This window comes from Eschscholzia californica, unplaced genomic scaffold (assembly GCF_041429995.1).
Source record: "Eschscholzia californica isolate CP2 unplaced genomic scaffold, dmEscCali1.0.p SCAF_4, whole genome shotgun sequence".
NCBI lineage: Eukaryota > Viridiplantae > Streptophyta > Magnoliopsida > Ranunculales > Papaveraceae > Eschscholzia > Eschscholzia californica.
This window is the reverse complement of record NW_028238461.1, coordinates 36,919,400-36,927,835: the sequence shown is the minus strand read 5'-3', so window position 1 is coordinate 36,927,835 and position 8,436 is coordinate 36,919,400.

Below are 8,436 nucleotides of genomic sequence, written 5' to 3'. Positions count from 1 at the left end.
TGATGGAAATATAATGAGTAGAAGGATATAAAAACTCGATTTAATTTTTCTCCAGTTTAAAATAAAGTAGTTTATGGAAATATATATAATGCGTCAAATTAATATCACTTAGCGTTATAAATATGCCATCAATTAGAATTAGTCTACCTTATGCGCATCTAGCAAAGATATTTGCATAAATGTACCAATATGTATATTCACATTATAACCTGGAGTGTATATATGTATACTCCTATATATATGTATAATATTTAGTAGTACAATCTGTTAACATGATATTGTTTCTTATGACTTATTTATAACGGATTATCAAGAAAAGTATACATCTTGTGTGGTAGACAAAGCACTTATATATTGGACGTAATCAAATAATTCCATGAGTATATAATTATTAGGGTTAGTGTGCAAGGAAATATGTATGATAATGTTCTTCGTGCACTCCCTAAAAATAAAAATACTATACCGGTTAGGATTTAATACTTGTGTTGTAACGCTACGATCTTACGTGAGAGTGTTTGAGATTATTTATAAGGAGTTTAGTCTCATCACATGACCCTTTAACATCTTAGGAAATGGTTGTTTGGGTTCGAAAATATCATAATAATAAAAAACCTAATCTTTTCCTATTAAGAAGAAGTTACCAAAATATATTAAGTAATAATAGGCAAGTTTAGAATAATTTTAATAATTACTATTCAAGTCATCATAACCTATATTAAACTCGATTTATGCTCTTCTTCTTCTTCTTCTTCCTCTCTCTACTTCTTAGGAAGAATAACTCATGGATACATTAGATGAGGATGATGAATTTGATTTTGATGATGATGCTGATGTTGATGATGATGTGAGGCTGGATCTGAACCCTAATGTATTTGGTGATGATGAAGATGAAATTTTCAGATTTGAAAAAGAAGAAACTTCCATTTTTTTCCTTGATTTGCGAATTGATTTGCAAAATCTGTAAATCGAGTTTGCAGAATCTGCAAATCGGGTTAGCAAAATCTACAAATCGAGTTTACAAGATCCACAATCGAAATTACGTTCTGCAAAGCTTGCACAATCAAGATGGCAGTTTAGATTTTGCAAATCAAGTTTGCAATTTACATTTCCAAACCCAGTTTGCGGAAAAACGGTCAGAAAAAACGTCGTTGTTCCTGAATTTTTTTTTTATAAAGAAAGGTATTGTGTATGTGGATCTTTTTAGAAAGTTAATGAAAACTCCTCTAGAAATATATGAAATTCAATGAAATCCGACATCTCGAGAAAAAATATATAGATTTAAAGTGTAAATAAAAAAAATAAAAGAACTAGTTATATAAAATGACAAAAGAGTATTTTAGTCTTCGAATGTATTTTTCCTGAATAACAATTATGAAATATTTTGTGTTAATCTACTCATTCTCAATATTATTTGGACTTCAAGCTGTGATTTTCTTTTAAAGTTGGGGTTTCGTTTATTTGGGTATCTTTAGTTTAATGATTGGGATAATATCAAGTTGTAGAATATTTGAAATAAATTTAGGATTAATATAATACAATGAACAATAATTATATTTAGGTTTGAGAGGAGACAGTCCAACTGTCTCGTTTGTGCTCTGCGGCGGAGATAATTTTGTTAGGTGGCGCCACCACTAATATTGACAGTTACACGTCTTTTTTAATTCATTTGACGGTTTCAGTTAGTTGTTGACGGTTTTGCGGCAATTTACCGACCAACCAATGCACCCTCTCGTTTCCAACTTAAAGCCAGATTAGTTGCCTCCTTTTAGAGGGTTCTCATTCATGGGATTAAGTCTTTCTTCATATTCTAGGTTTTTTTTTTTTACAATTTCCCTACTTTCCAACCTCAGAATAGACGAATAACACTCCCAATTCTTCAGAAAATTTGATGCCCTTACGACCGATGAAGAAACACCAGTCGTGGTTGAAGGGGATGATTTAATTCCATGGGATGTGGATATAATCAAGGGCTGCGTAGCGTGGTTTCAGTACTGTTAGAAGAAAATAGATATCAACCAAGCCATGATGCGTCTCTCACGGGTTATTTATGGCCTAAATGAATTCATCCTCACAGAAGTAAAGGATAATTTTTTCCTACTTAGATTCTTAACGAGATCGGAATTGGATTTGGCTTGGGAGAGTTCTCATTGGGTAATTCAGGAAGACCTAATAGTCGTTCACATCTGCCACAAAGATGTTAGGAAAAATAACCTAATTGACTTGTTCAGGAATATGAAGATAAACTATGTGAATGTAAAAGTAGAGACACCAAGATTATTTAACGTAGCAAAAAACTCCTCCAAGATAGAAGGTAAAAAACCACGGGACCTAGTCCAGAAATCTTCTACAATGATTAAATAATGGGTTACACAATTCTTCACCAAACCTATGGTGGATAAACCAATTGTTCAAGATGTGTGGAAACACTCTTGGATAACAATTCTTCCCTAAACTAATAGAGGATTTACCAATTCTTCCCTAAAATAATAGGGGATTAACCAATTCTTCCCTAAACAAATAGAGGATTAACCGACTCTTCAAGATGTGTAGAAACACTCTTGAATGACAACTCTACACCAAAACTACGGTGGATAAACTGAACAAAGAAACAAAGAAATAGAAATCTCTTCCTCCTTAAGATTTGAACAAATCCTAGATTACTAAAGGCTGAAGAAGATAACCACAAACTAAATTGCTTCACAAAATTAATAATTTTCTTTTCTTCAAACCAATATTCTTCTCTTTCAATATCTCTTGAAAGAACCACTTCAGAAATCTCTCTCTCTCTGACTTCTCTTTGTTCTGGAAGTTGTTTCATCTCTCTTATCTCTCTCTCTAACCTGAGAAGATATATCTGAGAGGATTCTCTTGTAACTCTCCCAACTGGGAGGATACTTTCTGACTTGAAAGTATGATACTCTCCAACCTGAAAGTATGAATAATTCCATCCATTTCATTCCCTATTTATAATGACAAATAAGGAAGTTTACCAATAAAAATATGAATTCCTTTTTAGGCTTGAAAAAATAGAAACTTCTATTTTTTCCCTAAACAAGGAATAAGGGAAATCCTATTTCAACTAGGATTCCTTTTTATATAAGGAGGGACCCCAACAAAAAGTCTCTTGGAGATCATTCTTTTGATACTCTTTGGTTTTGGACTCAGTTTCACGGTATTCCTTTGGGAGATTTAAACAACACAACGTAAATTGGATAGCAAGCTCGATTAGAAATTTCCTCCCTACTACCACAGATAATGCCACAAAATGGAGGCTGTTCGGACGGGTTAAAGTGAAATTTTCTCTGCTAAAACCTTTGCCTCAGAGGGTTAATCTCAAATTGTCTAATACTCAATTGATATCGATTAAAATTCGTATTGAAAAACTCCCTCGTTTTTGTGTTTCTTGTGGATTTACGGGGCATACAACAAAATTATGTCCAACTATCCTCGCATTTGGTGATCTTTAAAAGCAACGGTTAACAGATGAACAAAAATCATTAGTTTTAATGGCAATGGAACTAAAGTACAAGGACTCTATTCGAGTCCCTTTTAGTGTCAGGGAAACGACAAGGAAATGGGGCCTTTCGGCTTAGACCGGCAGGTACCTTACGATCAAGACTAGACAGTTACCTTTTTAGGGTTATACTGAAAATTCACCCTCTGATGTTTCACTACAAATTAACTTTGGTGATTTATTGTCTCGACTTGCCCAGGCTAAACGTTCAAAGGTTCAAACAGACTGAGGTAGTTCATCTAAAGCTTCCTTTAGCTATGAAGAACAAGAAGATCATCACATGATTATAGGTAGCGGTTCCGAGTTAGTGATACAGATGCAACAAATAGGAATTTACAACTTTCGAGATCCAAAGAAGAGAGGGCTAAAAAATAGTAGAAACGAACATCAAGACATCTCTCTACCGACATCTTTCTTGAAAGGGCAACGGTAGCCGAAATGCCGCAAAATAAATGAATCTATTTGCCTGGAATTGTCTTGGACTTGAAAACGATCCGACAAAAGAAACTTTCAACCAATTCCTTGGAGCGACCAAACCTTCCATGGTTTTCATCACCGAAACCAAATTAGTATGTATGCTTTCTATTTCTCCTTTTCATAAATTTAATCTAGTTCATCACTTCCACGTTCTATCTCGAGGACGTAATGGAGGTTTACTTCTTTTATGGTCTGATACGTTACGTATTAATGTTAATTTTGCATCCCCAAATGTTATTCACCTTATTGTCACTACTGCTACTTGTTTTGTACCTTGGGACCTACTCTGTCTTTATGGTCTTCCTCAACAACAAGACCGTTTACTGTTTTGGGATAATTTATTGATGAGAATCCAATGTATAACTAATCCTATCTGCTTTATAGGTGACCTGAATGCTATCATATCACTGATGCACCCGAAAAGGTTGCAACCCAAGCGGAGGTATCAAGTAGTAACCGGTAAAACCGGAGTCGATCCAAGGATAAGTTGGTAGTTTGGATAATGAAGGGTCCTATCCCTCGGTTTAGATGTCAAATACTAACTTAGGCTAAAAAGGAAAGGAAATAAGATAAATAGGGGGGGTTTAGATTGAATGAGTAACAAAACAAGAAAACAAGCAAAACTAACTAAACAATATAAGTAAAACGGGGGAGAGAGATTCGAGAGAAGAGTTCGGAGGAACAAGAGTCGAGGAACAAGAGTCGGGAGACACATAAGTGAGAGAGACGTCTAAGTCCGGGAATCCATAATGATAAATCTACGACTATGTGTAGTCCGATCTAATGTTTCAAAGTATAATCGATGTTCGACTCCTAAGGTGATGTCTATAAGCACTACGTATATTCGGAGATCATACTTAGTCAAACAAACGTCATAATCGGTTAATCCCGAGTCAACGAAAGTGTTGTTTAGTCGCCTAACTATGTGAAGTGCATGACAAGACACATGAAATTATGACTTAGACTGCGATCGATATCGAATACTTCGTTTCGTCTATTAACTATGTGAAGTGCTTGACAAGACACATGATAATACGATCAAAACGATAATCGAAATAAATGAACATCAATTTATAATCAAAACATCAAATCATATTAAACACAATCACAAATTCATCACATTTCATCTCATATAATCGACACACTAAAGTTAGCTAAACATGGTGATTGAATAAGAAATGGAAAGAAAATGATGAGAGAATCCCCCTTTTTCGACGTGGTTCGAGGCTAAGATCGTCGGAAAATATGAGTCTTTAGTTGCAGCCGATCTCCCCTTAGTAAATTTCTGGGTTCCCCATAGTGACCATCAACATCTTCTCCATTTTTACTCAAACTCCATTAAAGCTAACCCTAGCTTTCTCTCTCTAGCAATTTCTAACCCAAAACCAAAATCAAACACATGGGTAGCTAGCCAAGATGATGGGGAACAAAAGCCCTAAAGTTTCCGGCCAATAAAGTGGCCGGAAACCCTAGAAAATTCCGGCCGAGAGTTAAAGATTCCGGCCAAGATAAAGGTCCTGCCGGATCCCAAGCTACTGTCCTGAGCTGCTTCTTCTTGTTCCGAGCTGTTTCTGTCCCGTGCTGTCCGTCCCGAGCTGGTCGCATCCCATCTTGGGAGAAGAAATCCCGAGCTGCTCCAATGGAGCTCGGGCTGCTGCCTTGCGTCTGGAACTGCTGTAAAGAACGGCCCGTGCTAGCCTGCTGCTTGCTGTTCCGGTCTTGTTGCTCCCGAGCAGTGGGAGCTTACCCGAGCTGATATCTTGCTGCTCCTCTCGGTTTTCCTTTGGCTCCCGAGCTTTTCAACCCGAGCTGCTGGTCCGGCCAAGCTTAGGTCGGCCTTAGCTTACAATCGAGTAAGTTGGGAGTACCTCGAACTGGTCTTAAAGGCCACTTGGTTCAGTGGTCTTATACTTTGCCTAATTATGTCATGTGCTACTAGCACAAGATTTAATATTCAGCTCAATGGTAATTTCACAGTCTCTAGAGGCCTCTGAGAATGGTGCCCTCTTTCACCCTACTTATTTATTCTCGGCTCACAGTTTATCTCCGTCCTTATTTCTCATTATGAAAATGATGTAGATTGTTGCGGAAGCGTAAAAGTAATGGAATCCACCATTAAAAATATGATCAACTAAATAAATAAACCGATAAAATAATAATAAATGACAAAATAATAAACTTAATAATAAACTTGATTGACGATTCTTCAAAGATCTGAATAACAAGGACAAACTAGAATCCCTTTTTAGGTTATGAAGACTTCTAGTGTTCTAAGAAGAATCTCAGACATCTAATGTCTAACACTAGTATTCCCAGGATCACATGCATAAGCTAATAATTAACTAAGAGTTAGAATTTACCTTAATCGCTAAATTTTCTGTCGAACCTTTCCAATCGAATGCAAAGATCAAAAGCTCCAAGTGTTGTTCCTCTACTCAAGACACCCTAATGATCAATTTGATCTCCCACCTTGTAGCTAGCTAGAACTCCAATGGTGGTTTGATATGAAGAACACCTTCTTCTTTATGACTAGTTAGAAAGCTTGGAAATTATCTCTCTTTCTCTCTCTACTTGATGTTGTACAGGCTGAAAGCTTCTTGAGAAATTCTACACCTTATTCAAGTACCTAAGATAGAGTCCTAAGATAGAGTCCAACCCTAATTAGGTTTTCTAAAAGTCCATTTTGAATAACATTAAGGAAATAGTCGAAAATAGAAAGTAGTTTCTATTTTCCTTAGTTGTGGCCGTCCAAACCAAGCCCCACTGGGTAGATCCCGCAGGCCCCAATCCGGGTCTTAAATCTTCACTTTTATGCCCCGACCCAAAATCCCTTCTTTCGGGCCTTTCGTGTTATCTTTGCCCAAACTTCTTTTAGGCATATGAGACATGTTTATGGGACTCTCCCATGATTAAATGTCTCATCCCAATGGTCATATCATCCGATCAAATAGACGTTCTTTTGTGTAACCCGATGTAGGATCCGATCAAAGTTAGCGGCGAATTACTTCGTAATTCGACGATCGTAGTTGGTTTCTAGCTAAACACTACGACCCCTAAATCGTACAGACTTGATGATCTTCTTCACCAATTGTCATATCCGACAAATTGCTCGCGTTGCATCTTTGGTCGAAGGACATCTCCTTCAGACTCCCACTTGTACTTAGAACAGGTGCAATGCTCGATTCACGTGTCAATTTGTATCCCATCTGATACGTCACATCTTCCAGACTTTCTTGATACCGAGTACAACTGTCAAAGAAAAATGATTAACTTTTAATCTATTTGAGCGCGGCCACGCATTTTCAGTTGCTACTCATCAAGCGGCCTTGAGACACTTTTTCCTAATATTATTAGGATGACACCATCCATTCTTGTGCTCCCACTCAGCTTCATGTCTATCATGTCTTTCCCAGTATCCGCTTTTATAACCTCCTTTTACGGCGCAACGTTTGGCGGAACTAAAGTCGGACATTCCTTACATAAGATAAGTGAATCACTCATGTTTTGAGGAATCTCTCCAATCTTGTCAATGAGAAGCATTTTGACGTTCATCATGTACTTTTCATGAGGGTTATCCAGTGTATATTCCTAATAGTACACCCACGTAGTCGATTCGAATACTCTTATTCCTATAGCCCATGAAACAACGCTATCTCGTCGACCTCACATGCTAGTCTTCCTGAGTCATTGTTGTCCATGCAATGACCTGGAGTAGGGAGATGATGATTAAATATTTCAAGTTCACTTAATAGGGGTTCATTTATCAGATCCCGTATCTATCAAACCTATTTGGAATGTTTTATTATTCGTCGACTGTCGTTTAAATACTAACCCAAATTTAGACGATTGTAAAATAACTAACTTATTTTTTATAACGAGAGTTTGTAAATATGAGCCTCTTCCGTAAAACCGCTTTTATTACATACTCAATTTTCTAGTCGAGGTTATTTCCGAAAATACCATATGCCTTGGACATTTTGTACGGCTTTCATACTTTTGTCTTAGGTGATAGTTTAGTTGATTACGAATGTAGTCCGATTAAACATTGCTAATTATCAATTAATCGAAGGTCGCTTCCTTTGATTTTCATTGATGATTTCTAGTAACCCTTTACTAGAATTAAGACTTCCATTCTTTCTTTTGTAGAGTCTGCAACAGTTCCCAACTCGAAACACTTTCAGCCTACTTTCCTTCCATGTCTGGAAGTTTGCATTAACATGTTCAACTTTCTCGACTCTAACTCATCCTAGCAATTTTATAAGGCTTTTAAGATGTTAGTTGTGGTTTCAGATTGTCTTATCTGAGTTCGGATGTTAACACCTCTCAATACTCCATTATTCGAGATGTCTTGGGTAAATGCTAAACCATGCCCCACATGACCGATCTTATGCGTCTTGATGAGTTTGTTAGAACTCAATTATTTGTCATCAAAATTATGTATGTTA